General features: G+C 39.8%; 2 long non-coding RNA genes across 2 annotated transcripts in view; one reads left to right on the top strand and one right to left on the bottom strand.

Annotated features, from left to right (window-relative positions):
- Window positions 1–324: 324 nt before the first annotated feature.
- Window positions 325–14,464, top strand: LOC133277563 (uncharacterized). Its single transcript, XR_009746249.1, has 3 exons — window positions 325–417; window positions 11,383–11,435; window positions 13,259–14,464. It is a non-coding gene; the product is annotated as an uncharacterized LOC133277563 (long non-coding RNA).
- Window positions 13,135–15,516, bottom strand: part of LOC133277561 (uncharacterized) — a 19,592-nt gene continuing 17,210 nt past the window's right edge. Inside the window, exon 2 of the long non-coding RNA XR_009746247.1 lies at window positions 13,135–13,338. This is a non-coding gene — a long non-coding RNA (uncharacterized LOC133277561). The remainder of the gene's footprint in view (window positions 13,339–15,516) is intronic.

Genomic DNA, 15,516 nt, shown 5'->3' with positions numbered 1-15,516 from the left:
GCTCGCTCCCCACCGGCGAGGGCCGAGGGGCCACGCCGCAGGCCCCGGCACCGGGGGCCGTGGCTCTGAGGGGCGGTCATGGAGGGGCAGCCCCTCAACCGCACCGTGCTGCTCCCTGACCGGGACTTCTCCATGAAGAACTTGTGCTTTCCCCTCTAAAGGAAGTGTACATTTCGCTTGGCAGATGTCTCCTTTGATACTGTGCTCGGTGTTGATTTTTCGGGCTTTTTGTTTTCGCAAAGCAGACCAAACAGTCAAAAGGGAGGCAGGCAAACGCTAAGCTCATTCCAGTGCTGACATGAAACAAATGCACTGTCAGCAAAAAAAAAAAAAAGGTGTTAACATCCCCTCCTTCCAGATGCACTGAGCGGCGAGTTTATACAGCCCAGCCCGTGCCTCCTGCTGTTCACTTAAATGGTAACAGTCCCAAATTCCTCACTTCAAGTGGGAGCAATGTCAGGCCATTACATTGCAGGCCTGACGCTAAACTGCCTCTAACCCTAATAGTTCATGACAAAAGGGTGGGATTTTATTAAAATTTCATCAGAACCATATGTCTAGTCTAATCTGGTTTCTTCACACAGCCAGTATCAGATGTTTCACATAAAAAAAAAGATGCAAGAAGTCCAAGAGCATGCAGCAGTTTTCACTCATTAGAGCCCCAGTTAGTGTTAGCATAAACCCTGAAGTGTGCTGTTTTACTCCTGCTACAGAAGGACCATAGAATCATTTTGGTTGGAAAAGACCCTTAAGATCAATGAGTCCAACTGTTAACCCAACACTGCCAAGTCCACCATGTCCCTGAGTGCCACATCTACACATCTTTAAACACCTCCAGGGATGGAGACTCCACCACTGTGCTGGGCAGCCTGTTCCAGTGCTTGACAACCTTTTCCATGGATAATTTTTTCCTAATATCCAGTCTAAACCTCCCATAGTGCAGCTTGAGGCCATTAACTCTTATCCTATCACTTGTTACTGGGAAGAAGAACCTCCTTTCAGGTAGCTGTAGAGAGCGATAAGGTCTCCCCTGAGCCTCCTTACCTTCAGGCTAAACAACCCCAGTTCCCTCAGCCATTCCTCGTAAAGCTTGTTCTTTAGACCAGCCCTTCTCTGGACATTCTGCAACATCTCAATGTCTTTCTTGTAATGATGGCCCAAAACTGAACATGGTATTCAAGGTGTGGTACCCTCAGCCTTAACTGTTAGTACCAGGTATTTTTGTGAACTCCAATTAAATGTACAGCCTCTGTCTAAACCTTTCTAAACCCTTGACTTCATGGGTACATTATGTCAGCAAGTTCCACGGTCACTATTGCATGAAGAACTGTTTGCTATTTGTGATTTTGCAAATTTTCTGTTGAATAATGTCTTGTTACTGGTATGGGCAGCAGTCCTATTCAGACTGCTGAACACCATTTCATTGTTTTATCACATATTCTGTTAATCTTCTGAGGCAAACGGTTCAAAACTTTTCATTCATTATTCCCGTGAGAATTGCTCCTGCTTTGTTGCAGCTCTTGAGCCTCAAATTCCAGAACACCCTTCTTTGGACTGAAGGTGCCCACAGTCAAGCTTGTGGAAAACGCAGTGGCCCAGAGCTATGCTTGATCTCTTCAGAATTATTTTTCATTCTCTTCCACATATTTCCTAAAACCTCAGTCATTTTCAGTCATATTGCCCACTGAACAGAGCTGTTATCACACTGGTTGGGGTAATGCCCAATTCCATTTTTGATATTACCAGAGAGTTAATTTAGAATCCCATAAAATGTATTTATAATGGATTTTTTCCTTTTTTTTTCTGCAAGACTGTAATTTGTCATTAGTATTATGCCATTAGTTGCAGTATTTGCCATTTTAGTGAGTATTCATTTAGTAGAGTGTAAGACTTCTCAACTTCTTTAATGCCTTCTCTCAACTGAATGACTTAAATAATTAACTTGCAAATGCTGCTGGATTGTTGGCACCTTTCCAATTCATCTACATTGGAGCCTTAATATGAAGTCTGTTTTTCATCTCTGCTCAATAAAACTAATGATTTATTTTTACTTCCTTTCCCTGTTTCTTAGGTAAGTTTTGAGTCATGTTAATATTTGGTCTGATCCCAAGAACATCTAGTTGTGGGCTAACTTTAGGCTTGAAAACACCCGTTTGGTGACAGCAATCATGGCTTCACTAAGAGAAAATCATGCCTCACAAATTTAGTGGCCTTCTATGGAAGGGTTGCAACACCAGTGGGTAAGGGAAGACCAACTGATGCTGTCTGCCTGGACTTGTGCAAAGCATTTGACACTGTCCCACATGACATCCTTGTTTCTAAACTGCAAAGGCATAGATAGATCGCTTGCTGGATATGGAACTGGATGGATAGTCACTCTCAAAGAGTTGTGGTCAAAGGCTTGTTGTCCAACTCGAGATCAGTGACAGCTGGTGTTTCTCAGGGGTCAGTATTGGGATCTGCATGGTTTTAACAACTTTGTCAGAGACATGGACAGTGGGGTTGATGCACCCTCAGCAAGTTCGCCGATGACACCAAGCTGTGTGGTGCTGTTGGGGCTGGAATGTATCAAAGCTGTCAGAGACCATGGGAAGGAGAAACTACAGCTGGCAATTAAGAGTGACCTGTCCCTGACTGGTACTTGGAAGACGTTGGAACTGGCAAGGAACAAGGACGTTGGAACTGGAAAGAGGATGTCAGCAAGAAAATCAGATAGACCTTTCACCTGGTGTAACCGCAGGGCAAATGCAGATGTGCTTGGCAGCATATAAATATCGTGTAATCTTTTCAATAAACGATCCAGCCTGCACTCTACCTCTGGGTCTGTGCCTCCATCCTCACGGGGTGCGGTTGACACACTGGAGAGAAGGGAGGCTACCCAGAGGGACCTTGATACACTTGAGAGGTGGGCCAGTGAGAACCTCATGACGTTTCACAAGGCTAAGTACAAGGTCCTACAGCTGGGTCAGAGCAATCCCAAACATAGTTACAGGCTGGGTGGAGACTGGATTTAGAGCAGCCCTGAGGAGAAGGACTTGGGGGTGTTGATTGATGAGAAGCTCAGCATGAGCCAGCTTCAGTGTGCACCCACAGCCCAGAAACCCTGGGCTGGGCTGCATCAAAAGAAGCATAACCAGCAGATCTAGGGAGGTGATTCTGCCTCACTGCTCTGCTTTTGTGAGACTCCACCTGCAGTACTGCATCCAGCTCTGGGGCCCCAGCATAAGAGGGGGGACCATGAAGTGAGTCTTAGAGGAATGCCACAAAGATGATCAGAGAGCTCATGCTCTCTGATCATCATGAGAGAGTTGGGCTTGTTCAGCCTGGAGAAGAGAAGGTCTTCTCTCTAGGGAGACCTTGTAACAGCCTTCCAATACCTAAAGTGGGCCTATAGGACATCAAGAGAAGGACATTTTGCAAGGGCCTGTAGGGACAGGACAAGGGGGAATGGTTTTCAGCTGAAAGAGGGAAGATTTAGGTTAGACATTAGGAAGAAATTCTGTACTGTGAGGGTGATGAGACATGCACAGGTTGCCCAGAGAAGCTGTGGCTGCTCCATCCCTGGCAGTGTTCAAGGCCAGGCTGGACAGGTCTTTGAGCAACCTGGTCTGGTGGAAGGTGTCCCTGCCTGTAGCAGGGGGTTGGAACTGGATGAGCTTTAAGGACTTTTCCAACCTAAACCATTCTGTAAGTCTCAGAATACATTTTCTTTTGTGTATTCATACATAGTGATCTACAGATTTCTAGGTGCTTAGAGGTTTTAGTTGTGTTTTGCATATATGCATACTGTACTATATAAACTTACTGTGTACTGTGTCTACTACCAGATCAAGATTCTTATGCTTTTGGTGAAAAATCTGAATAATATGGTGAATAAAGACATAAATCAACAGCCCATTTGCAAGTCAGAAGGTGCTGAGCGCTTTTCTGTTCGTGTCTGATGTGGCTAGCACAGCTTAAAAAGAAAGGTGCTATAAGTTGAATTGCTAACTTGGTGGAATTGAAAATCTTAATCCTACGGGCCAGTTTTAGAAGGTCAATTCTGGTAAAGACTGGTGAACTAATTTACCTTCAGTTATTTTAAGGGCATCTTTCCTAGTTTTTATCTGAATTCAGCTTGAGTTGCAGTTGTTACAATTAGGACCTTGCAATTTGACATTAAAATTGTTGTCTTTTAAAAAACTGGTGTAGAAAACTATTTGTACTCTTAAAATAGGGGACTGATGCCCCTTCACATTCAAAGATCTATCAAGGTCATGAAAGGACAGCAACAACTTGCAGGAGTGGTACTGAGACTAACCGAATAGTTCTGAACATTCTGTTCCTCTTAGGCTTGTTTTGGGTTCTCTTGTGATCAGCATGTAATCAACCTTCCCTACTGCAACTTATTATTGTAAGCCCCATGTAAAATACTGTAAAAGTGCATTTAAACACTGACTATGCCAAGTAAAATAGAGGTCTGAGTTTAAACATGTGTGACATTAAATGTGTTTATACCAAACATGAGCTTGATCTGTCATCTAAAGACCTAGTATATGAGAACATTTGAAAAACTTGGATGGGGTGGATTGTGGTCTCAGATTTCTGTTCCAAGTTGAGAGAATGTTTTCTTCATATATGATATATGTTGGATCACATTAAATTTTTATATTTAGTTCTGAAAAAGCTGAACAATTTAGTGGCTGAATTTACAGACATTTTTCTAATTTCCATTTCACCAGCTTAATTTAGAAATTATGCATTGCTGCAGCTTGGTTGAACTTTTGGCCCTCACTTCTTCAAAACAATTACAAATATTAGAATGCATTAGTTGAACTTAGGTGAGTTTGAAATGTTGTAAAACTGCACAAGAAGCAAGATTTACACAGCATTACATTTCATCATCAGCATTTTGGTTTATATATCCACAGGCAGTGATCCCCAAAAGCCCAGCATATTTCAAAATGTAAAGTATCACAAACTCTGTAGTAGTTTAGAAAATTGCCCAACAAATTTAATGTTTTAAGTTTCTTCCTTAGAATCACAAAAATGACAAACATGCAACCATAAAATTATAAAAACAAATGTGATGAGAAATATTCCAGTTCCTCCCAAACCAAGCTAAACAAGCTCTGAGTATTTCAATTTCATGTTGGTTTTATTTGTGAATTGTTTCCATTGGTTTGATGTGAATTATGCGTTGATGCTTTTCACAATGTGAAGAGTTGTAACTAATTCTTCATCATGCCGTATCTTTTCTTCTTTACTCAGTAATACTTGATTTGGCCAAGTCTTTCAAACACCTAATTTTTGTTTGAAAGTGCAGCTGTTGTCTATCTCCATGTTTCATAGAATCATAGAATAGAATCATAGAATAGTTAGAGTTGGAAAGGACCTTAAGATCATCTAGTTCCACCCCCCCTGCCATGGGCAGAGACACCTCACACTAAACCATCTCACCCAAGGCCTCGTCCAACCTGGTCTTGAACACTGCCAGGGATGGAGCATTCACACCCTCCTGGGCAACCCATTCCAGTGTCTCACCACCCTAACAGGAAAGAATTTCCTCCTTATATCCAATCTAAACTTCCCCTGTTTAAGTTTTAACCCGTCACCCCTTGTCCTGTCACTACAGTCCCTAATGAAGAGTCCCTCTCCAGCATCCCTATAGGCCCCCTTCAGATACTGGAAGGCTGCTATGAGGTCTCCACGCAGCCTTCTCTTCTCCAGGCTGAACAGCCCCAACTTCCTCAGCCTGTCTTCATACGGGAGGTGCTCCAGTCCCCTGATCATCCTCGTGGTCCTCCTCTGGACTTGTTCCAACAGTTCCATGTCCTTTTTATGTTGAGGACACCAGAACTGCACACAATACTCCAGGTGAGGTCTCACAAGAGCAGAGTAGAGGGGCAGGATCACCTCCTTTGACCTGCTGGTCACGCTCCTTTTGATGCAGCCCAGATACGGTTGGCTTTCTGGGCTGCAAGCGCACACTGCCTGCTCATCAGTTTCACACTGACTCTGAATGTCTCATTTCACCATAGCAGAAGAATGCTTTATTTCTTCTACTGATTTTTGTCAGAAAAAAAATTGCTAAGGGCCAAGGTCCTTCTTCCTGCCAAATGTAATAGCAGGGGTAGAGAAAGGAGGCAGAGCATCACTGCTACACCTTCCCTGGCATTGCCCATTGGACTGACATGGAACCTGCAGCCAATTTTGTGTCAGTGGTGGAAGTCGTTCCAAAATCAGTGGGTTTGGATGGTCACAAAGAACACATGATTCTTAATCTGTGTTATGAATTATTACTCTCTAGGGATGTCTTTGAAATAAAACTTACATGTTTTATGCCTCAGCCGTGTAACTGTTGAGCACACTAAGGTCAGCCTGCAGAAAGCACCAGCCTTGACGGCAACAGGAAGTCTGTAGTGAAACCATCTGCACTGGCTGACAGTCAATATAGATATAGATGTTTGAAATTAATCCCTATGACTCCCTATGACAAATTTAATAGAAATCTTTGGGATCATTAAATGTCCCTAAATACAACTGCTGATGAAGCAGAGAGTATTATGAGGAAGCATCATATCAGCTTGTCCTGTTCTCAGCTTCAGCATCCATTCCTGGCCAGTGCTGAAGACAGGATGCTGTCGTCTAGCGCAGCATCTCCCTTCTCATATCATTGTGTTAATACTGTATTAATTTTTCTTGTAGAACTCCTTCGAATAATAAAATCTTTAATACACCATGAGTGCAGAACATCATCTGAAACTGTGAACTAAAAGTAAATAAAAGGCAAAATATGTTTGTAAATCGTAAAGTGCACATATCCTGCTCTTTTGACAATTCATCTATGAAAATTTAAATTAACCAACCGTTAGCTTCTCCATAAGTAGTTTTTTATCACATCATGATGAAATTCAGGTTGGACTAAGACAGGTAAAAGTGAAAAGCAGAGAAGTGAGCCGTGTTACTGTCTTAGCTAGGTCACAAGATAAATTCCTCATTTCTTCAAGCCTCCAAATGGTGCAAAGTCCTTTAATAGACAAAGTAACTATGTATTGTAGACCAAAGACTTTATAATCTAATTATACAACTGAAATTTTTTGAACACTCAGTCGTAACAAACAAAACCAAGTGTTTGCAATTATCGTTCAGTCAAAGTCCTGAAAATGCCTGCATGCGTCCTGCTGTCATTGGCAAGTCTGGCACTCCCCCCTGCAGAGCTGTTTCTCTCATTAAACAGAATGGCCAAGGATAGCACAGATTTTGTGAATTTCGGCATGGTACCCTCACATGACTCCTATTTCTCCAAAGATAACCTCCGAGAGTTCCTTATTTAACATGAATAAAGCAAGCATAATACATTCAGTTTAATTTTCAGCTATATTAATCACTTGACCAAAAGGCACCTAACCCCTGCTCTGAGCAGTCTCCACTTACTACAGTTTTAGGAGGGGGTATCATTCTTATCGCGCTGTCGGTCACCTTGCCCCCACCCTGAACAGATACTGTCTATAACGCACCTGCAGCTGTGACATTTCTGTTCTCCACAGCTAGCAACAAAAGAATGGACATGAGATTTTCATAACAGCTGACATCTAGTTTCAAGGAATAAATGATTAAAAAGCAGTTTTCTTAGTACTTTACTCATTGTCCTTTACTAATTTCCCTAACAGAGAATTTAGTCTCAGTTTGGCCTAGTGCAGCAGTGCATTTTATTGATTTTTAACCCCTTCTTTTCTCAGACCAGTTCCAATGCTGTAGTTGAGAGGGGCCTGTGTGCCAGAATTTCTGGCCTGTCTGTTCAGTAAAGCAGCTGAAAAAAGGGGAGCTCAGTGAGGTAACTGAGTACATGCCTGTTAGCTGAGAGTACTCACAGCATGTTCTCCTTTCACCTGCCCCAAAGGCAAAGACAGCTAGAGCTAGGGAATGGGAATGGGAATGGGAAGGAGACATGAAAATGGTGATGGAGCTCATGTGCCTGCCACCTCCAGTTACTGCTTACTCACATGAAGAGAGGTACTGGCTGAATGTTTACAGCAGCCTCAGGGCTGGTAAGTGAGATCTAGCTCCTAACTTGGGCAGAACCACACAGAAGGAAAAGCAAAAAAGGAAAAGGCACTGAGCCCTGCTGCATTCAGCACAGCTGTCTGACAAGGGATTAGGAGGAGGTACAAAGCTTGGTGAAGACTGTTGAAAATAGAGAGGGATGTATTTGGCAGTAAATTGCTACTTAAATTTCTCTATAGTATTCCAGAACAAACATGCAGTGCAAAACAAGGGTATTTTTAACAGTCTGGGGCCATGTGGTGTTCTACCAACCAACAGCTCAGGAAAATGAACTGACTTCCCAGGCATACTGCTCATCCAGGACTTATGCATTCATTTTTTATCCCCAGAGCTGCCAAATCAAACTCATTAAAGACTGAAAGACACCAGCCAGTTCAGAATTAACTCTATTTGTTATAGTATCCCCCAAATACCTTGAAGTCCACAAATGGAAGACATTGTAAAAATAAAATGCATTATTATTACTAGTACTAGATAAGATTTGGGGAAAGCACTTTATTAAAAGAGTACCTCTTCAACAGATGTACATCTGTGTGAATATGCATGTGCAGTGCTTCCTGTGTACTTATTTGTGAAAGCAATAGAGGCAGTACTGAATCTATTTATAGAACGTATTTTGCACTAAAGAACTGGAACTATATATATATATATATATATATATATGTGTGTGTCAATACAAGTTTGGGGTTTTCTCAGGTTTTAGATCATTGGCTTGGATTTCTTAATTTGTTTTTCTGTGTCATAAATGACACATCAAAATCATGGAATAACAGAATAATTCAGATTAGATAGGACCTCAGGGAATCATCTAGTCCAGCGTCCTGCTCAAATCAGAGTGAACACTGGAATCACTGGGATCAGACCAGATTGCTCAGGCGTTTATTCAGTGGAGTCTTGAAAACCTCTGTGAATAGAGATTCCAAAACTTCTTTGGACAACTTGTTCTCTTTTCTTTATGTGCACTAAGATCCTCCCTCTTTCAATTTATGACCACTCTGTTTTGTTCTCTTGCACCTCAGGAAAGAGTCTGTTTCCATCTTCTTAATAAGCTCCTCTAAGGTTTTGTAAGGGAGCTACAAGATCCCCTTGATGCTGTTCCTCCAGGCGTAACAAGCCCAGTTCCCTCAGCTTGTCATCAGAGGGCAAGGCTCCAGGCACTTGTAAGCCCTGTGCTGAACTTGCTCCAGTTTATCAGCATCTTACACTGTGGGCCCCAAACTGAATGCAGTATACTACATGCAGTCTAACAACTACTGAGTAAGGGGCAGTAATCACTTAGACTGCCTATGCCAAACACCTTCTTCTTCATGTGATATGAATATATAAAATAATGCAGTAGGAAATAATATGTACTATCCAGTGCTTGGTCATCCGTATTTTATAACGAAATAAAATTACCTCTTTAGGCTTTGACACCTATTAGCTCGTTTTACAGTGTCTTGTAAAACAACCTGCAAGTTTACAGACTGTTTCCTGAGAAGTTCTGTTGCATTTATGTCATGATCCTAAGAGCATTTCACAGCTCTTGATTTGTCATGTGTACGTTCTGGCTGCATACTGATGTCCTGTCTTGATAAAAGCTGGAAAATCACTGTGGCCCGCATACTTTTTCATAGGATAGGGTAGGACAGGATAAATAGTTCAGTTGGAGGGGACCTACAGTGATCATCTAGTCCAACTGCCTGACCACTTAAGGGCTGACCAAAAGTTAAAGCTTGTCCTTAAGGGCACTGTCCAAATGTCTCTTAAACACTGACAGGCTTGGGGCATCGATCACCTCTCTAGGAAGCTTGTTCCAGTGTTTGACCTCCCTCTTAGTGAAGAAATGCTTCCTGGTGTCCAGTCTAAACCTCCCCTGGTGCAGCTTTGAGCCGTTCCCCTATGTCCTGTCATTGGGTACCAGGGAGCAGAGCTCAGAGCCTCCTTCTGGATTTCCCCTCCTCAGGAAGCTGCAGAAAGCAAGGAGGTCTCAGTGAGTTTGGATCATTAGCAAACCTGCTACTGACGTATTCAACTCCTGCATCCAGATTGGTAAAAATATTGACCAAAACTGGCTCTAGAATTGAGCCCTGAGGAACTCGGCTGCCCAGGCAATAGTTGGGCCACTTAAACAAAAGGATGCTGTGAGGGACAGTATCAAAAGCCTTACTAAAATCCAGGTAAACTACACCTACTGCTTTTCTTTCATCGACTAGGCAGGTGACCTTATTGTAGAAGGGTATCAAATTAGTCAAACTGGACTTTTCCCTCTGTGAACCCATGTTGACTGTGCCTGACGGTTGCCTTGTTCTTTAAATGCCTTTCTTCCCACTCTCTACCTTCTATATGCTCCGTTTTCATACCAGCAGAGACAGACCTGCAGCTGCCTTCAGCACATCCTTTGCACATGCAAGGCACTGCTTTAACACGTTTCAAGTGCACCCTGTACAACCTCTAGTCCTCCCAGAGTTAGAGCTGTTCACAGTGCATTTCCCCACTCTCTGCAAATGCACATATTCCCACTGCCAGACTTTTAACTTCATATTTTGCCAGATGAAAGCATTCTTTTTTAAATAGGCCTGAGTTAAAAAGCCATCTAGACAAGCCACTTCAAAACTGTTATGCCATACATACACTGTCAGTGGAAATGTGGAACAGCTGCAGGCTTCCAGTCTCTGGAAAAAAACACTCAAATTCACTGGTCATTTGTAAGCTGCTGGCTTGAGCTCTTAGCCAGTTCACACCACAAAAAACAGCCAGCCTGAGTTGAGAGTTAGGATTTCTGGCTGAATGAGTATGAGGCAGGGACACTGAACTCTGCAGTGAGGCAAAATGTCACTCAAGAAAACATATACTGGGATTTAATTCTGGAAACAATGAAGCCTATGAAGTTATGAAACATTTTCCCTTGAGGATCCCCTTTTGTTCAATATTATCTTTATTTTAGTAGAGCATAGAGACCAATAGACCTGAGGTATCTCACCACATGAAAACTACACATTTGGGAACAGGGGGCAGGTATCTATGTGGCATATGGATCTTTCAAGTATTTAGACTACATAGCCAAGTAATGTACCACAGAGGTCAGCCATACCCTGACCTTACCCTGTGATATTTGTCCAAAATCTTTTTTCTGTATGTCTCAACTGTTTCAGAGAGCCCAAAGACTGCATCACAGATAGGAATGAAAGGTGAAAGCACCATAACCTTATGATTTCCCTCCTTGCACAAAAAATAACAAAGCCTAGTTTGTTGAGAGCTACAATGTCATGCTGTAAATGTGAGCTGAAAACCAGTCTCATTTCTAATCTATTTCACGTATTTCTGATCCTTTTCCACACTTGAATTCTGTTACAGGGAGCTGGAGTACCTGGAAAGCTGGTGCTGGTTACAGGTACACATGGTGACAGGTAAATGATTACTTTTTCTCTATCCCCACATCTGAGCTGGGGATTTTCCACTACAGTGTCTTTTGCTTAGGGAAAGTTTTAAAATGGCAGCAGAGTCTCAAGCTGTCTGATTTTAGTGCTGATAGAATGGTACTTGATTTGCTTGACTAAAGAAGCTGCTGGCAAAAAAATGTTGCAATTGGCAATTTACTTGTCTCCATGCATATTTTGGATGCATATCAACTTTCTGAAGTTTCTTTCCAGACAAGTTCAGAATAATCAGCCCATCTGCCATGTAGACAAATGTAAACTTGATTAAAATATTTTATTTATACATGCATTTTATTTATACAATACAAAAATGTAGTTTGATATGTTACAAATATAATTTCTAATATTTTGAATTAAAACTATAATCTCCTTGTGGAATGGAAATATTTTTTTCCTTTCCCAAATAGGGCTGTATTCTCTCTTTTAAATCCGGGTTTAGGGTATACGGGATCAAAAATTTTTCTAACAAAAAATACTAAACACAGGGCATCTTATAGAAGCAAATATATGAGGCTTACTCCCCTTCTCACCCTCAAATATATAACTTTATGATCTATTGACATTATCAGAAGTACTAGCTCTAAACAAGATGTCCATGCCTTCATTAAATGCCACAGATCACAAAAATTAAAGATAAAACTAGTCTCCATTACTAGATTACTGCAGTTCAGTTGCCAAATATTTATGCTTTGATGGGCATTCCCATTTTTTCTCTAATAAAGAAAAATTTTTACTCTGTATGCAACAGGTTTATATTACATATAACTTTGCATAAGTTGTACTTGTTTTCTTGAAAAACAATCATAGAATGCATTTGATAAGTATGCAGCAGTCTTAAACCATACAAAAATATTTCTAGCCCAGCCAGAATTTTCATTTTACATATCAAATATATAAAATAAATAACATACTAAAGATACTATTCAGTGCAAATAAAGATATAAGATTTTAATTCTTACTGCTAGCAAACTGCTAGAAAAAAATTTACCCATCCTAAATATAATTTGTAAAATGTAAGTTAGAAAAAACATAATTTAAAGAAAACTTGGACAACACTAGAAAAGAATGGTGATTTAGTTCTAGTTCAACAAATCCTCCTTATTTGACAAACCTTTTAAATGCATATGTATCTATACACACAGCATAAGCTCACGATTAAATTTCATCTATTTGAATAAGACCTAAACATATGCTTAAGTTCTTTGCTGAAAATCTAGGATGATATTAAGTAATTGACATTATAATGTCAGCTTTCTGCATCAATTTAAACTTTAAAAGGTGGCTCGGGAACCTCTAATCTTCTGTTGACATTTGTGACTAAGTTGTAACAGGGTTTATTGCTAAAAGCAATACAGAGAATAATGGCACAAGGGGAAAAAAGTTAACATCTCTGACTGATTAAAAGGCTTCATAAAACAGCAAAACATGAGATCCTGAGTGACTGGGTAGAAAGCTGATTTCTCAAATCCACAGTGTTAGCTGAGAATTTTAAAACAAAGTTTATTTGGAGTACTACTTATTTTTTGCTACAGACAGACATTAATGGTTTGCAGGTTTTTTTGATCCAGCTACTTTTTCAAGTTTTCATACCTCACATATGCTGTATATTGATGGGAGAATTCCTCTAGAAATTAATGAAATCACATCCATTTATCCAGCTAGAAACTGAGTTTCTTGTAACCAGAGAAATTCACATATGTAGAAAGTTTAGAGATACATATGCATACTTGTTTTCTAAATGTCTTCTTTATGTGTAACTGTTAGGTGCATTTTTTTCTATTTTGTTTTTTCAGGAGTTTGATTTTATTTCAACACTTTTTAAAAGCTTTTTATTCCATTGCTTCAATTTATCTAAATTCTTTCATGAGAGGATCTGAAAGTAAAGGATAGAAAGAAAATAGAAGATTCAAGAACTATACCATCCCCTTAAACATGGAAGAATATGAAATAGGGAAAAATTTACATTATCACATTCACATGGAAAAGTCAAGAAAACATTTTCCAAAAATTTCCTTGCTAGAAATCTAATGCCACAGTTGTTTTTCAATTTTTTTTTTTTTTTGAGCTTCTACAGCCTGTTGTATTTAATGTTTAGAATTCAAAAGTAAAGTTGTATTTATTAACTTGGATATTTCCTGTCTGATACTTAATTAGATCCATTTTGAATGGATTTTAAAAAATCATATGAATATTCAGACTGCCACTATGAAGTATTCACTCTTGAATGCAGTTTTTGCACCAGAAGTACGTTGGTATGTAAGTCAGTCCAGTTTGGAAGGCCATCTCTTAAAATCACAAATAATAGCTTAAAACCTGCCTGAGAATATGAGGCCCTACTGGATTCCCATAATAATAAGGGCTTTCTTTCAGACCAGATGGTACTTCTGGGACAGTATCACTCCTGGTTCCATCCTTCTTTTATATAAAATGTAGTTAACCATATACATATAATGCTTTTATGGGGCTTCAACTATATAGCTTTAGGTATTATTTTTTTGAGAGATTCAGTTTAACTCTTTTCTGTGTTTAATGCACATCTTCAGCAACTTGCTTTAGTTTTTTTTGACTCTGAAGTACAATTATGTCTGACTTTTCCAGGTCAAAAAGTGCAAGTTACACCACAAAGGTACAGTTGTCAGAAGTACTACTATATATTAATAAGCTTTAACACAAATAAAAAAGCTTAACTGCCTAGGTTTTGATTGTTGGTGAAATTTTTTCATGGTAAAATTTCATAAAAGATCTCTAGATAAGCAGATAATCTTCAATCTTTCAATCCTGAAATAAGTTTCTCCACTTCCAGTACACCTATATTAGAAGTTTAAACTTCAGCCCATGACTAACACTGCCAGCTGTCAGAAATAAGTATGTTCAGGTTTCTTTTTTATACAGTTTGTCCTTTGCACAAATTTCAAAACACACTATTGACTCCAACAACAGTTTTGAAGTAATTTTCTTTGTCTACACAATTTAAAATAACAGCTCTATAGTTAGTCGTTTTGAGTATTTGACTAAAAGTCCCACTTAGATTGAAATAAGATTTTTAACAATTTGATCCCTGCCTAGGTGAAAGTCAGCTTCTTTCCTAACTTTGATGAAAAATGTCAGATTAACTGCTTGGATTGATTCCACCTGTACTTACTCATACAGGTGGAATACTGTACATGAGTGAGCAGAAAGATGACTTTTTGAATTTAAAAAACAGCTTAAATCAGCTAAAGTGGTATGGAAAACCAACCATCCTCTGATGTCAGGAGAAGAGAAAGGACTTGGATACTCTAGATGGAGTAAGGTGTTTTTTGGATAGACTGAAGGAATGGAAAGGAGAAAAAAATCCAGCATTTGGGCAGCCATCACAACGTAGATAATGAAAAAAAGAGAGGACGATGCCAGTGTAACCCAGAGCCCCTGACTACAGGAAGTCTGAGGTAACTGAGCATCAGAATAGAGAATTACAATGGGGGAAGCAAAAAGCTTCAAGATTATTCATGTTTTTTAGAACTCCTGAACCACAGATAGATACAGTGAGAGGGTACAACTGAGCACACAACCAAGGGGGGCAACAGATCTGATTGGGAGACGATGTGAGAAGCAAGAGGAATGTGATGAAGATCAGCTGCACACTTACTTATGGAGAAGGGAAGGGAGAAACTTTCTACAGTAATTATAAACACTGAAATCTCAGTATGACTTTGTAAAAAACCTTTTCTTTATTGCCTTTGTCCTTTAAAGCTCAGACAATATATAGCCAATATTCACAAGACAACCATCTCTGATATCTGTAAGGACAATTTTTAATGAATGTAAAGTAAGAAGCAACAAGAATAAAGAATGAAGCCAATTCTGCATCAGTTTTTAAGTAAATAATTCTTAATTTAGCACCTCCAGATGAAGTCATATTTTCTGAAAATTTGGCACACTGAATATTGTGCCAGTTTACAGATTTTTCACCTGAAAATGATGCAAATATTACAAGAGTTTTACAATGCTTGTATGTTTTAAGTTTATTCCTGATGACTTAAAACTTTTTAACAGCTTTTGGTTCACTATC

The sequence above is a fragment of the Pezoporus flaviventris genome, unplaced genomic scaffold (genome assembly GCF_033815535.1).
Source record: "Pezoporus flaviventris isolate CSIRO_AGI_PZ_B2104156 unplaced genomic scaffold, CSIRO_AGI_Pfla_v1 ptg000057l, whole genome shotgun sequence".
Lineage (NCBI taxonomy): Eukaryota > Metazoa > Chordata > Aves > Psittaciformes > Psittacidae > Pezoporus > Pezoporus flaviventris.
The sequence above is the reverse complement of the archived record's forward strand: the minus strand, read 5'-3'. Positions and strand labels throughout refer to the sequence as shown.